General features: G+C 44.6%; 2 protein-coding genes across 2 annotated transcripts in view; one reads left to right on the forward strand and one right to left on the reverse strand.

Moving 5' to 3' along the window:
* SLC2A12 (solute carrier family 2 member 12) overlaps positions 1 to 3924 on the forward strand; it is a 77460-nt gene extending 73536 nt beyond the window's left edge. Inside the window, exon 6 of the transcript XR_006890613.1 lies at positions 12 to 3924. The gene's annotated coding sequence lies outside the window, so the exon portion shown is untranslated. The remainder of the gene's footprint in view (positions 1 to 11) is intronic.
* The window catches only part of TBPL1 (TATA-box binding protein like 1), a 29460-nt gene extending 13815 nt beyond the window's left edge, over positions 1 to 15645 (reverse strand). The window contains exon 1 of the mRNA XM_046675577.1: positions 15374 to 15645. The gene's annotated coding sequence lies outside the window, so the exon portion shown is untranslated. The remainder of the gene's footprint in view (positions 1 to 15373) is intronic.
* Between the last annotated feature and the right edge of the window lie 1229 nt (positions 15646 to 16874).

Here is a 16874-nt window from a genome sequence, read left to right on the forward strand (position 1 = left end):
TTAAAACACAGGTATCTGGAGCCAGCCCTGATGGCCTAGTGGGTCAAGTTCCACGCCCTCTGCTTCACCGGCCTGGGTTCGCTTCCCAGTTGTGGAACACACACCCCCCCCCCCCCCCCCGCCCCCCGCCCGGCCGCGTCATCAGCTGCCATACTGTGGTGGCAGCTCACACAGAAGGACTTACAACTAGGATATACAACCATGTCCTGGAGCTCTGGGGAGGAAAGAAATAAATTAAATTAAATACAGGTATCTTTCACTATCTGAACTCAGTAACAACCAGGTTTGGAGGAAGTTTCAGATGACTCCCTCAATATCTGGAATCTTGCCACAGGAACAAACAAATGTGGACAATCTATTCTGAGGTACAGAATAGATTTGGATAGTAGGAATAACTGTATTTTAAGACAAAAAGTGCCATATTATTGCTTTATCTCCTAACAATTGTTAAATGTGGGTGATAGATATATGGGTGCTCATTATACTACCCTCCCTATGTTTCTGTCTGAAAATTTCCATCCTAGTTTTTAAAAGCTGTGAAGAAAAACACTTTTCTTCACAACAGGTCACACTGAGGCAACAGAGCGTTTTAATTATATTACTTAAAAAAACACAGAAACCCAGGTTAGATAGGAGTGTCCAGAGCAAAGGAAGTAGTAACAGCCTCTTTGCTATTGAAACATGTAGAATATCCTGACCTTATCATTTAGAGAGGGCACTGATATCCAGCTATCCAGAGGAAAGTCAGATGGTATGAGATATAAAAATAGCTGTGTGAGAAAAGTCTCAGGATATTTAGCAGAAGAAAGGAATGACAGTTGTTCTCAAATATATAAATACAAAGGAAACTGAAAGATCCCAGTAAAGTCACATGGAAGTGGATCCCATGAAACCACACCCAAACCCGAAGACGTGCAAAGCAGTGGGCTGCAGAGAAGATGAGTGTCAACAAGGGGGCGGAGGACTGGCCACTCAGCCAACAGTCAGGGCCCTGCAGAAGGAGCCATCCATTCGGGCGGAGAAGAGACTAGATGGTTTCTAATACCCCATCCAATTCTCCAATCCCAGGACTCTAACATCCTAGGTGAAGACATACGGTAGACACACTTCGGAATTTTTCTATTTTAATTGCAGAACTATTATGTTAGTGCAGTTAAAGCAACATCCCAATTCTGAACTGCCCACCTTCCCTTCAACGTGCATTTGGGTTCGAAGGAGCAGCAGCGGGAGTTAGACGCACTCAAGGACAACAGCACAGGCAGATCCAACCCGCGAAACCGGTCCCCTGGGGGGCGGGCTGACATCAGATCGTGAGGACGTTCCGTGCATGGCCCAAGAGCTTAGACTTCAGGAGCCAGTCCTCGGTGTCAGCATTTTTGTATTCTAGCCACATGAAGAAAATTTTATCAACAGTATGCCGGGCAACAAAAGCCTTTGTATTTTTCAAAGAAAAGGATTATATATTGTACCACCCAAATTATATAAAATATTAGCAAATGCTTAAGTAAAAGCGAAAGTATCTGATGTACAAAACCATCATTACATTAAGTCAAACACACAGTTAAATAATATTGATTACATATGTCTCCACCTATCTCTGACTCAAATATCAGTTCTGAAGACTTGTAAGCACGTTGTTCATGTGAATAACTTGCGTCAAAAGGAATTAAAGAATCTATATTATGAGAACTACAAAAATACTGTGTTTTTATGGAAATTAATTAACAACCCTGAGGGTGGCCAGCAACTATCTATTAAAAAAAAAACGGTAAGAAGGAGTATATTTTATGCTTCAGTTGATAAAAATATTTATAATGGTGCCCAAAAGGTGGAAGAAAGATTTAAATGATGCAGATTTTCTGAATGAGTGCTTAAGGAAAGATAAGTCAATGGTTTACATGCTCATGAAAAAGTTCCAGTTGAAAAAATGTTTTGCAATTTAAAAAGACATAATCTAATACCTATCCCCTATTAACAACGTTTAAACAGTAGCCTACTTAATAATTTCACTACTTCAACATGTACTAAAAAGTACTTAGAAAGTAAGGAACTTGGATGTTCAGACCCGGATCCTCACGGGAGCTGTGTGATGGTGGGCTGGCTCCCCTTACTTGTGAAATGCAGACACCACCACTCACTCCCCACATGACTGTTTGGAAAGACTAACGAGCACGTCACAATTATAACATGCTCTATTCAAGTAATGCCATGTTAGTCAATGCTCACAGACTATTAATCTTAACCACTGCACTATCACAGACAACAAGAGAAAAAAGTGTATTTTACCGAACACAGCTTGAAATTTGGGGATTCAAAGTTGAGAAATTTGGAGTATCGATTCCATATCATGAAAAAGCAATATTTATTTTAAATAGATTTCTTATTATTTCAAATAAACGATCTTAATGTATGATTTTTAAAGAAGACAGCACATCATTTTCTGACTACATGAGAAATACTCAAGGAAAAAAAATTCACCCACACTCCTACCACAGCGATAATTACTAAGTTTTTTCTGTGCTTTGATAGGCACACGTTTTGAGGCTGCTAAAACGTGCATATTAATCCAGATTGGGATCATATGCTGTTGTATCTAGTCAACAAAGGACTTTGTTAAAAATCTTGACAACCTGAGATATGAAAAAGAACAAAATTGAATTAACTGATTTTCCTTGAATACTAATGAAAATGAACTTTTCAAATATTACTAACTACCTGTATTTATTCTATGTTAACTGTCATATTCTTTGTTCATTTTCCTTCTGAGATATCTTACCGATTTATAAAAGCTTTTCTCTATAAAGAATATTGGCCTTTTGCCTCTTCTGCTGTTCCTCCTGCTAAAATGATCTATCCCCTGCTCCTACACCTGGCTCACTCCGCCTTGTTCTACAGCTCAGCGCCACCCTCAGCCAGTCAATTCTGTGACAATGAATTGGAAATCTAAGTGTTAGGCCCCGCCCTAGAGATGGGGGTCCAGCAGTGAACAAGAGCTGGCGGGGGACAGCAGGTGCTTTCAGCTCTGATGTGAGGTCAGAGCACGAACTGTTCAGGCCTGAATAAGGGCCCGCATGGTCAGAGTGGAGAGAGTGAACGGAAAAGGGCACGAGACGAGGCTGCAGATGCACGGGGGGCTCAAAGCACGTGGTCCAGGGCACGTTAGGGAGTTTCATATTCATCCCAAGAGCAAGAGAAGCAAGAGATGACACGATGTACTTGCTTTTTAAATCTATCACTGCCACTTCTGTAACAGGAGAATGGACTGGAAGAATGGGCAGGACACTCAGGGCCGAGTGTGGCAGGGCTGGTGAGAGACGACAGCAGTGCGGGCCAGGGCGGATGAACATGGAAAGATGGAGACAGAGGGAGACACTTCAGGAGACAGAGTGGACAGAGCTTTGTGACTGACATGGGGAAGAGCAGAGGGGAGACGGAGGAAGACTCCAGGTCTGTGGCCTAAGGTACGATTTACTGGGGCAGGACACGGGAGGGAGGGCAGGTTTGCAGCAGAGACTGGAGAGGAGGAGGGTAAGGATTCTGCTGTGGATGTGCTGAGCTGAAGGAACCTGTGAGGCCCTGGGAGGAAACCCAGAGCAGAGGCTCAGACAAGAGTCACCGCCCAGGACAGGGCCAGGTCTAGACTGGAGGTAAAAACTCGGAAACCTCAGTACAGAAGGTACTCACAGCCATGACAGTAAAATATGAAATCAAAGGCACTAAGACATCCGAACCCCAACCCCAAGACTGAGCAAGAGCGCCCCTACTCTGAGCCCCGCTGCCGCCCTGCTACACACAGCACGCTACAGGAAACTTCCTGGTTATATACGCCTCCTGGGTAGACATTAAGCTCCTCAGATGCATGATCAAATCTTACTTATTTCTGTACCCAAGCCTTGGCATAGTTCCCAAGGCACTAAACATTCAATAAAATGTCTGCAAGAGCTTAACTGTTAGCCTGAGATTATTAAAAAGCAGTATCTACACGCACACTCAGCCTCTGGAGCAGACGACTTGGGTTAATCTAGACGCCCCCGCCCATCGGCCGTGTGACCTTGGGTGAGTTACTGAACGCCTCTGTGCCTCACGGTCCTCATCTGCAGGTAAGGCAGGTAGCAGCAGGCTCTGTCTGCGTGCTGTGGAGACTGAAATGCCACGCAAAGCCCTGGCACAGCACTTCACAGGCAGCATCCGGCCTGAGCTGCTCTCCCTGCTCCTACTGTCATCTCCTTTCTCCCTCTTCCACGGAGAGAGAAAAGCCCAAAAACGGAGAGGATTTCCAGTTATTCCTTGTGGTCCTCAACTTTGGAACACAAAAACAGATCATGTTCCTTCGAGTCTAAAAGCAAGAGGTAAAAATAAAGAATACAATTCTGATGTATCTGGTAAATGAAAGTAGTATTAAAAAAGAATAACTAAATTTAACAGTGAATTAGAAAAAAATCCCCAATAATAACAAAACCATTTCAAACCAAAACATCTAGCAGGAGTTGATTGTGGAGGGTTTTCTGAGGGGAGCAGTTCAGGGGAAGAAGAGGACTAGCAAGAGACAGGGAAGAAGAGTCTGACCACGTCTATTACCTGTTACAAAATAGATATTTCGCTAACTTTTACTTAGCCAGGTACCTGCAACAACAGGAAAACGAGAAGAAGTACAACAGATCTGGATATTCAACTGCAACAAAACTGTTATCATGTTCCTTTCATAGAAGTGTACATTGAGCATGTTCATTTCAAGCATAAGGCATCAGTTTTCCCCAGCAAGTCTTACATGTGTTCCTGTTTTCCCATGTTATGGCTATCATTTAAAAACCAAGAGGGTTATTATCTCTTTATATAGACTCTCTTTATAAAGAATCTTTATAGAGAATCATGGTATTTGTCCTAAATTACTCACAAAATAAGCAACTACAATTTGTGAGACTAATTTAGCCATTTAGCTGATGCTAATAAAACAGCATAATTTTTAAAAGATCATTATTTTCTTTGCAAGTATAAATGTTAATTCACTAGGCAGTTAACAAACCGAATAAACGCTCTTTCAGCTTCTGGCTGGTGTCAGGGTTGGCACGCATCAAGTTCAAATTCTCTGTATTGCAGTTTTTCTTTCAAGGGTGTGAATGCAGGGTTCAGCTGTGAACCACTGGCAGTTCATCGAGAAGTCAAGAGAAAGGGCCGCGAGGGGAGGACACACAGCTGAGGGTTCCTATTCCGACAGCTCCCTTTCCACTGCCCTTCCAGGTTACCCTCACAGAGAACGTCCGCTCCACTGGAGGCAATCTGTTCAAGGTCGATGACGTCACGCACGACTGACTGCCATTTAAGAAAAGGAAGGTAAAATTATGAAATTAGCTACCTGAAAAACTGTGTACAGAGTTCCAACTTTTCTAGTTAAAAAATAGTTTTTATTACTTAGTAAAAAAATGGAACATACTTAAATAAAAGCAAACAAGATTACGGAATGAATACTCCCCCACATGAAAGCATCATTAAGAAGTTCTTGTTTACCCAGAACTAGTCAGAGTTTTAATTGATTAGGGCTGTGTCACTCAAAAAAGATAATTATGGAGAACGTGGATAAAGGTCAGAAGAAAGCCATACAATTGTTTAAATTGGAAACTCAGGTCTGTGAGAAAGACTAAAGGCCACTGATTTAAGACTGGGACAACAGTCAACCGAGTAATTAGATAATAATACACAAGTAAAAGAAAGGGTTCTCATGTAGAACACACAAGAGTGATAAGGATGTTTTCTGATTGGAACACTGGTTCTTAATTATTAAGAAAAAGAGAAAACAAAACAAAATAAAAACTATGAAGAGGCTCAACCCCCGAGATATTGATTAACTAACCTTCGTGGGGACCTAATTTTTAAAACATTTCCAAGCAATAGCTAACGAGCAGCCAGTTAAGAACCACTGGGCTGAAGCGCCACAATAGCTTATCAAAATAATGGAACTTCCCTTCCAGGAGGTCCTTCAAATGGGCTATATTCTCCTCTCAGGGCTGTTTATCACAGAGAACATCAAGACTTCTGCACTCTGTTTACGATGCATTGTTTCCTTAACTTGGACTCATGCACAAAACCCTCACCACCTGCCTTCTGCTTCTGCATGGGAGGAAATGTCACAAACGAACGGCTTCTTGCTGAATCCACTGTCACAGAGGAAAGCCCTCCTCCAGAACCTCTCTAGAGTATAACGCACTGGGAACCCTGATTCTCAAACCTCACTCACCACCCCAGCCTTGCCTTCGGAGGCACCTTTCCTGGGTTCTCCTCCCGTCTCGACCCTTCTCTGCTCCTGAAATGAGAAACTCTTCACTGAAGTCCATGACAGTGCCTGCAAAGCTTGGCAAGAGGCCCCAGAGTGAGGAAGCCCTGAAACTTAGACACAGTTCGGGATGCGCACCTGAAGAATCAGTGCTTTCTTCCTATTCTCAAAGGAGCTTAAGACCCTTGAAGGTCATGACCCACTGCCTTAAACCCTGTTTTCCTCAAAGCCTCCCAGGTTTCAACTGCCGTCTGCGATTTCTGGCTCCTCCATCAATCCTGACCTCCCCGAGCCCTGAATCCACAGTCCAAGCTAGGTCTGTTAGGCCCATTCATTAAATCAGACCAATACAGATAAAATTAATGAATCCCCTCAGAAATACTTGCCGTCCCTTGAGTCTTAATTTTAGAGCAGAGCCAGCATCCAACACTCACACACCTGATGAGAAATTTCAGAACCACCCCTCATCTCTTCTTCTTCTGCTATACCCAGTTAACTTCTCATCCAGTTTCTCTTCTGCATCCAAAGCATCCGTGTTTTTTGTGTTTCTCTTGTCATTACAGCTACCGCCTTCTAATGGAACTCCGCTTGCAGTCTCCACAATCTAGTCCATTTAGCAAATAAGCTTCCAGAATTATCTCCCTAATTGTGCCACACCCCCGCTTAAAGAAAACCCTCTTGGCTCTCTCACACAGATTAAACAGCATCTGACTTTCTTGGCTTGGAATGCAGTGCTCTTCATGCCTCCAATTCACCTTGTGTAACTGAATCTTCCCCTTCCAACACACCTGTAACAGTCTCCACTTTGTCCCATTCCTCTTGCGAGCGCAGCCCCTTTCCTGATTCGTATCTGCCTAGGATGCCCTTCCCCCTTCAGCTAACACTCACAAGTGCACTCATTTAGCGTGCAACTGACGCGAGCCACACACTGTGGCCAGATGCTGGGGACGCAGCTCCAAACAGAACGGCCGGTAAGGACCGTTCCCGCAGTTGGTTTCAGCGAAAGAAACAGACAGAGACACAAGCAACCAAAACAATGAGAATGTGACCTATGTTACAAAGGAAATAAGATGACACAGGACAAACTTTGGGAGGAACAGTCCAGGAAGGCCTCTTAACTTCCTCAGAGATGAGAAACTATTCCTAAAATGAGATCTTGAAGGACAAGGAGGAGCCAGTCATATGAAACCCTGAGAGAAGAGACCCCAAGCAGAGGGCACAGCAAACACAAAGGCACTGACTGCATCACCACCACCCACGGCCCGCAGCACCGAGCTCCTTCAGAGAACCGTCTAACGTGCAGCTGTGTCCGCAGAACTCGGCTTAGTAGCTGGCACTTGGTCATCTACTCAATAAATAGTTGCTGAATTAAATGAATATTTTAAGAACAACTGAAAAGAAAGAATTGTGGAGTTGGGGAACAAGTGGGAAGAGTAGACATTTTTCACTACAATAATAAGAATCTTAGTAGCCCCAAACCACTCAAGTTCTCGGACAGCATCCTACGATTTCCTTACTTGACACTCTGGTATATCCGGCTTAGTGCTCCTGCATCCAGCAAGTTCTTCCTGGCTCTGGTTCAGACCCCAAATCCTGAAGGGCAACTGTGTTCCAGGAACTTTTACAAATACAGAAATAGAATCATTTCTGAGGTAAAGAAAGAATGATTTTAATTAAAACATACTATAGTCCCTCAAGACCTTTGACACATATCCCCTGGCCCGTCCTCTAACGGTTCTGCTCTTCATTTCACGCCCAAGGGCCCTAACACATCCATCTCCTAAGTAACTCCAGGAGAGCTGGCTATAGACTGGCTACCCTGTTGATTACTTTCAGCCTATCAGCCACCCAATTAAACAGAGCTGGAGAGTGAGGACACAATACAAGACAGATTAAGTTAATATACTTTCAGACATTTGAAACTCTTCCAATTTAACAAGCCCAAAACAAAAAGCCTACAAAGAGTAAATTAAATGACATGCCTTTGTCCTCTTCTATGTGAGCTACCACAGCAGCATGACCACTGACAGATGAGTGGTGTAGGTCTGCTCCTGGGAACTGAACCCCGGCTGCTGAAGCAGAGCGAGCCTAACTTAACCACTAGGCCACTGGGGCTGGCCCAAAAGGCACACTTTTTTTTTTTTTTTTGAGGAAGATTAGCCCTGAGCTAACTGCTGCCAATCCTCTTCTTTTTGCTGAGGAAGACTGGCCCTGAGCTAACAACTGTGCCCATCTTCTTCTACTTTATACGTGGGATGCCTACCACAGCATGCCTTGTCAAGTGGTGTCATGTCCACACCTGGGATTCGAACTGGCGAACCCCGGGCTGCCAAAGCAGAACATGCAAACTTAACCACTGTGCCACGAAGCTGGCCCCAAAAGGCACACATTTTTAATGTACAGACAAATAAAACAATTATCCAGGTAGCTTTGCACTATGTTTTGCATCAGAATTTTCAAGATTACTAGCCAGAGATTTCCTCTGCTATACTGACCTAAAGATTGGCATTAGCAACACGCTGCTGAGAAGATGATCAAAGTATTGTTCATGTAGCTTTTTATCAGTTGTGAACTGTTGAGGCACGTGACATCCCTTACCTCAGGTCACCGCCCTCACCAAAAAAGAGTAGATAACTGGGTTAAGAAATCTAGTGTCCTTAGAGATGAGCACACCAAGATCGTGTTGAGGGAGGTCTAATGAGTTGGTGACTGTGCCTTCCACACGGTTGTGCCTCCTGCAGCCACCCTACCCGGCCACCAGCAGAGCTCCTGGGACGTGGCCAACCCACGGGCAGTGAGGGATGCTCACTGCTCCTCGCTGGGTGCACAGGCGCACGAATAACTGGAGCCCCAGAGCTCACTGTGGCCGCAGCAGGTGAGAGCAGAAAGGCTTTGAGGCTCAGAAAAAGTATCTGGCGAATTCAAAAGAATATCTTGTTCCACAAAAGCTTCAGGTCCACCATGAATCTTAGCTGGGGTTCAAACAGTGATGGGTTCTATAAACGCTGACCATGGTCATAAAGCAAACACTCTTCCTCATATTTGTACCTTTGGGTTACACATTGGCTTTATCATCTTCACGTCTGAAAGACAGCAACATCTGTCCCTGCGAAAGGGGTGGAAAGGATACCCAGGAAACATTAACAATGTGGTGGACAGACCTTCACCTCGAATCAGGCAGGTTTTACTCTGGACAATAGTACTGACTGCTTGGAGACCTGTTTTCCTAAAAATCTCCCAGTACAGCCCTCGGATTATCTCAAACTAAAGGAGCTATGGATATGAAATAGCCATGATCACTTCCTCACTTATTTCAATGATCCTTAGATCCAGAATCCACGATGGCTATGAAAATAACATTAACAATGTTCTGTCAATACTAAATCTATTCTGGCCAACATAATCATTACTCAACTCGATCAACAGTATCAACTAGACTTCACTCTTTAAACAGGAACCCAAAAGCCACACCTCTAAAGACAAGCATACTTGCCAGTCTCTTCAGTGTGTGTGTGTATGTGCGAGTGTGAGGGGGCAGTTATAAAAACCAACCAAAACAAATAAGCAAAACCAGTACGATATGGAAGAAGGAATTATAAAACTTTACCCTTGCACATTTAAAGCAAAATATACTCTTAATAATACATTTTAGGGCCAGCCCCGGAGGTCTAGCAGTCAAGCTCAGCGCGCTCTGCTTCAGCAGCCTGGGTTCGGTTCCCGGGCGTGGACCTACACCACTCTGTTAGTGGCCATGCTGTGCTGGTGGCCCACATACTAAAAAACAGGAAGACTGGCACAGATGTTAGCTCAGGGTGAACCTTCCTCAGCAAAAAAAAAATTAATGAGGATAAAAAATAATACATTTTATGTAAACCTATATATTTTACGAAAATATATTTCAACTAAAAACCAAAACCTAGATATTGGCCAAAATATGAAAGAACAGGTTGCAACTGTGTTTAAGCAGAAATATTTGTTTTCCAGTCAGCAGTTTCAAATATCCATACAACTAAACGGAAACATTTGGACCTAACTTCACAAAGCCAGCCATCTCCCCAGCAGCCCACATAGAGCTGTAATCATGGTGCGCCTGCCCTGATGAGGAAGCCCCAGGATTCAGCGCTGGCTTCACCATCAACAAAGAACTCTGCCATCTCCTGTCCCCACTCCTGAGCTCCTGAGTCACTGGAGCAGAGCAGCAGTTTCAGCTACTTCTAAAATTACAAGAAAGCTGCTATGTAGAACATTTATAGTGACACAGAAAACTCAAGTTAAATGGCTTAACAATGACACCGAGTTTCAAGTTTACCACCTTTAAGGTCATACAAGTAAAAAATAGTGTCTTCTAAAGAAAGACCAATTCTGCGAAGTGAAACCAGTCTACTCTTCTTGTTCAGAAGCCCCACACAGCTAAACAAGCAGTCAGGGCCACAGGGAAACAGCCTTCTAACAGCGGCCACACCGTGCCAGACCACGCTTTGTTGGCCTTCCTTTTCCAAGAATCAGAGACGGCTCCTTTTACTTAGTCCATCTGTCATAAGTGATAACCATGCCTGTGTGACAATTCAAAATTAAGACAAGAGTGCTTCCCCTCCCAAAACCTAACCGAAGAGATTATTCCAATCTTCAGCGATCAGAAAGAATGTCAGTGCTTTAAGAGAAGTCCCTAAACACGAGAAACAAAGTATTCAAGTGGTTTAAGGGTGGCCTTCAATGCCCGCCCTAGGCCACTGCCGCCAGCACCAGCTACTGTTTTTCTAGCTCTTAACTACACGGAGCGCTGCTCTAAGTGCGGACACTGAATTCTCACAGCAACTCCATGGGACGTTACGTGCCAATGTACCATAACAATACCAGGCTCAGGGCAACGAAGTCACTTGTTTGAGGCCATACTGCTAATAAGCCCCAGAGGCACCACGCTGAACACAGGCAGCCTGGAGCCAGTCCACACCCACCAGCCCTAGACTAACCCCAATTCCAAGAAAGTGCAGCTGATTTTGATCAAAACCGTTCTGTCTCACAAAGAAAATACTTGCAATTTATCAGGAGGAAGAAGGTTAATGCCTGATTCTTTGGAACCACTTGACTAACGAAAACAAATTTGTACTTCTTTTAAGATGTACGTTCTCACCTAGTGAGTTAAGAAACAAAAACAGACCACAGACCAGGGTCTCTAGACAGATGTCCACGGTGCGAAACACAACTGAAGCACTACGTCTCTCACATGTGTCGTGAGAAAACTCTTCCCTTAACACACAATCCGATTTTCACTATTCTTTCCGGATGGATGCACACGGCCCGGTCAGAGGCGCCAGCCAAACTTCTATGCCGCATTTTTGGGTGAAATTTTAAAGTTTCATTATGGACTCCCACAGGAAGGCAGGTTTGCACTGTCCCAGAATTCACCTTAGTGTGTTTTAAACATTTAATGGGATCCCCAGCAGCATGCTTCCCAGCACAAAACCAGCCATTTAAACCAAACTGAATTTTATCACCCTTTAGTCACAAGATAAGACCAGATGAGTACAGTTTCTGATAAGACCTGATTCCTTTCCACTAATAACACACTTCTGGAATCCTGCTTTTTCACATCTATACAAACACACTCCATCTCTCTTCTAAATAAAAGGTTGGTTGTGTCACAATACAAAAATTGAATTAGCCTACATGGCCTGGAAAGACCTCAGCTATGCAGACATCCTCTGCCCTTCTGAAATTTCCTAAAGTGGCAGTCGTGGGACAAGAGTCCATACTGAACCTACTCAAGGCGGCAAACCACTACTTTTATTGTTTGAATTGGTTAAAAAAAGCCCTCATCATGTCTGAGAAATTTGTGCTGCTTATAACTTGCAGCCAATATAAAAAGTTGACATTTTAGGCATCAAGAATTAGATTCCTCATTAGACTAGATACCTAAGGTTCCCTTCATCCACTAGGTAAGTCCCTAAAGTGAAAGAAAATAAAACATACATCCTCCTATTAACATGCTAATCTTCAAAATGCACACACATGTGCACATAACACAAACATACAATATGATGGCAACTCACGGTCCCCATCCTCAAGAAACTTCTAATTAGCAGGCATGACGAAATCCGTACACGACAGCTATAGCACCAGGCAGTATGTAATAAAGGATTTAAGATTCACATGTGTGTCTGTCCTGTTTTGGTATCAATGCATGTCATTTCTCCGCCACGTACAAGTGCACAGAAAGGACCTGAAGACAAACATTTTTCCTACAGCTTTGCACACTTGACGTGGCACCAGGCATATAAAAGGTGCAACAAATATGGGTGTAAATTTCAGGAAATCTCGATTAGTTCAAATGCCACAATAAGCCAAATTTTCAAAGCGCTACAAGTTTTGATTCAGAGACATTATGGAAACATTCTACTACAAATTCTTCTAAAATAAATTTAAACTTTATTTTTCAGAGCAATAATAATTTCATCACATGGTCTATGACGCAACAGAAGGAAATCAATCACTAGGTATTCTGGGCCTTCTTCACCTAAAAACAGCACGGACATCCACTCAACTAAGTTATACAAGATATGCTGATTTTCAGTGTGCCACATCCATGGTTAGAAATAACATTCTCCAAAAATATTCAGTTGTCTATTTCATATCTATTCGTTCTACTCTCGAGCAAATTCCACACATTCTATATGTGTATACATCCACAAAAATTTTGATATGACAATTTTCCAAATGCATAAAACTTTGTGGGAATCACTTAAATTGTTCCCTCAAATATGGCAAAAGGTAATTTCAGTCAAATATTCAGATGCAAAATGATCAGAAACAACTGATGTTAAGAAAAGTTTTTCTGAATAAGAATTACGAAAATCTAATGTTCAATTAAAAACACAATAAGCAGGCTCTACAATACTCTTATCTTTAAAAATGTGACTATGTCTACAATTACATTATTACCACTTGGACGTCAAATACCTTTTATTCTGAAAAGTCCAAATATTTTTACATGCCTTATTGCTACACAGTCTTTTGAGAAAGGCTCTTACACATTGCCCTGCACAACCAACAGTCACTCAGAATGAGCACAGAACATCCGAGAGGACCACTCCAGTTCTCCAATAAAGGAGAGGGACACAGAAGGAAAATGCAACAGACAACATAGCACTAATGCAAAGAACACACAGGCCAAAGACATAGGGACTGGAAAACTCCGTAAGAAACAGAAATAACACTCAGAGCATATAAAATCATTTTTGACTGGGACCTGATTAAGTGAGGGGAGGAACTAAGACAACACCAAATGGCGCGAGGGTTGGAGCAGAGAGCAGGGACAGCAGAAACTGGATTGTTAATAAAGGCGGAAGCTACGTCCCGACCCCCACTCCAACACAGAAGGGATAGTGGCAACAACAAAGAAGGTCAAGGCCAAGTGAGTCTGTCGGCAGCGCTGAGATGGAGGGAATTCACTAAGTCTCAGAGGCACTATCAGAACCCTGGCACTCAACATCCAGCAGCCTCAAGCGCGGTCAGCCGTCAATGTATCCTTCACACAAGAACAACTATATGAAAAGATTAAGCAACAGGCCTTGATACATTAACCCAAAGAGGACAATACTGGGTTTTTCTTCCGAGAGTCTTAAATTGCACTTTTAAGTATCCCAATGCTTACATTTCCCATCTTTGTTAAAGGAATCTGCCCACCTCTTTGCACATACGTGAAACTCCCTTAACAAGAGAGACTGAACCTCAATTCCATGAAAATGTCTGAATTAAACACTGTATTCCAGCACCAATCAACCAACCAGGAGCACACAGTAGCAGATCATGACAGTCTCTGAGACTGATTCTGAGGGCAGAGAATATGAGAAGAGGGGGCTGGAGATAAGGACGACACCTTTTTGTTTAGCACAAGCCAGGCTTAGAGAAAAAGGTGGGGGACAGACAGAAGCTGTGGTTGACATAATTGCTTCTGTGATTTATTAGTTTTATTTTCATCTTTAATCTCCAATTATATAGAGAGAGCTTTGTTCCCACTGGACACAAAAATGGTATTACTGTGGTATCTGTATGTGGCCTTTTCAGAATGCCACAGGAAAACCTCATTTACTGACCTAGAATGGTTTTGGACAGTATAAAGCCATTAAGTAGTTAGTGATGTAAGGCTTAAAGAGAGAGCTTAAACTGAAGAGTATTTAACTGGCCATCTCAAACTGTGAACAATCCTTTAAAGCAGATAGGGAAAAAAACGCCCCTTCTCGAAGGAACTGCCATTTTCTCAAACTTTCAAAGAGACTGCAGATGATGCTGAGAGCGCCGAACCTTCTTCTATTTCTCTTCTTCTATTTCTCTTTTTCAATTTCTCCAAGGAACCTGTCATTGTTTCTTCACCAAAAAACAAAAAACACACCAAGCTTGGTTCCTTTCCTTTTCTTGAGCCAGTTTTAAAGCACCGTCCCTAACCCTAAAGACACAAGCCCACGCTGGTTCGCCGCCAGTGTCGCTTTGGAACTGCAGGTGACAGATGCAGTCAGAGGGCTCCCAGCTGTGGATTGGCTGCAGCCTGAGCCCGGGCGCGGTGAGCACCCTGGCAGCGCCCGCGGACGCACGTCTCGGCGGAAGGGGAGAGTTCTCAACGCCTTCGTTCCCCCTTAAATGCACTTTCGGGGCTCTTGCTGGCTGTGATTAAGCGCTCGTCCAGCCTCGCATCCCTGCTTAGCCCGACCCACACAATCCATTTCATCCTCCTCGGTTCCAGATCCTTCCTCCTACAAGCCCAACCGTGGGTGATGACAATAATAGGAAAACGAAGCGGGGCTGCCGGCGGGCGGGCTGGCCGGGACCGGGCGAGGCGCTACTCGGGGCCCTCCAGCCGCAGCAGGCGCCGCGGGAAGTTCCGGGGGCGCGGGGACCCCCCAGCATCCTTGCACGCCTCCTCCCTGGGGGTGGGCTCCCGGGACAGAGGCGGTTCTGCGTCCTCCCGCCGTCCCCAGACGCCCCCTCTCCTGCCCCCGCACCCCGCAGGCCCCGCGCCGGGGGGCGCCCGCCACCGCCGTTATCCCCAGCGAGCGCCCCCACATCCCCGGCCTGCCGCCCCGCGCCCCGCCCGCGGTCCCCGGGGGTTACCGTGGGAAGAGGGGGCGGCGGCAGAGGACGCGGCGGCAGCGCTGCTGCCGGTTGCGGCGGACGCGAAGGAGAAGCTGGAGGACGAGGATGATGATGAGGCGGGCGCGCTCCCCAGTCTCCATGGAACTCCCGCCCGGCCCGTTGCTAGGAGCCCCCGCGGCTCGAGCTGCGGGCTCCGCGCTTTGTTGTTCCGGGTCCCCGGCGGCCGCCGCTTCCCCGCGACAATAAATAGACGAGACGCGGCGGGGCATAGAGACGGCGCGCGGGGGCTAGAGCGCCGCCAGGCCGGCCGTCCCGGGCTCCGCGCTGGCCGCCCACTTCCGGCTCTCGCTGCTCCCTTGGCCCGCCCCTTCCCCCGTTTTCCCGGCCTCCTTCCGGTCCCGGGTGGGGCGCGTCCTGCCCGCGCGCTCGGCGGGGTGGGGGCGGGGCGGACTCTTGGGCGAGACTTTTTGGCTGGAGAATCGCTTAAAAAGATTTCAAAAAAACCCGTGTGTCCCTTGTACGTTTCTAGCCGATATCTCAACATGAGTAGTAGTTTCTGGAGCACATATAAATGGACTTTAATTTTTTTTTCTGTCAAAACCTTAGGACTTTCTCCATAGCTCCTTCAACTTCTAGAAAAGGTCCACCGCTTGAAAATCATCAGCAAAGCTAGTCCTGAAGAACTAAATGTACTTTCTAAGTCTAACTTAGACGTTTTCTGTCTGAAAAAGCCCTACTTCGCCTTTTCAGTTAAAATAAACGCGTTCATTTACTTGGTCGTGCTAAAGCTCTCATTCAGGAATTCTAGTCCTAGTCCTAAAATAGAGAGAGAGGAGATGATGGAGGATGGACGGATGGATGGATGGATGATGGATGGATAGCTACGCAGATAGTGGATGGATGATGGACAGATAGATGGTGGATAGATGATAGGTAGATAGATAATGGATAGATGGGTAAATGGATAGATACAGAAGATGGATAGATACAGATAGATGGTGAATAGATAGATGATAGGTAGGTAGGTAGATAGATAATAGGTAGATGGACAGATATAGATAGATGATGGATAGATACAGGTACTGGATAGATAGCTAGATGATAGGTAGGTAGATAGACGATGGGTAGATGAACAGATAGAGATAGAAGGATGATGGATAGGTATGGGTGGTGGATAGATAGCTAGATGACAGGTAGGTAGGTAGATAGATGATGGGTAGATGAATAGATAGAGGTAGAAGGATGATGGATAGGTATGGGTAGTAGATAGATTGCTAGATGATAGGTAGGTAGATGATGGGTAGATGGACAGACAGAGATGGATGATGGATAGATATAGGTGGTGGATAGATAACTAGATGATAGGTAGGTAGATGATGGGTAGATGGACAGAGATAGATGGATAGATGATAGATATAGATAGATAGATAGCTAGATGGTAGGTAGGTAGGTAGATGATAGGTAGATAGATAATGGATAGATAGGTGATGAGTGGATGGATATAGATGATGGATAGATA

The sequence above is a fragment of the Equus quagga genome, chromosome 11 (assembly GCF_021613505.1).
Source record: "Equus quagga isolate Etosha38 chromosome 11, UCLA_HA_Equagga_1.0, whole genome shotgun sequence".
In the NCBI taxonomy this organism is placed as follows: Eukaryota; Metazoa; Chordata; class Mammalia; order Perissodactyla; family Equidae; genus Equus; species Equus quagga.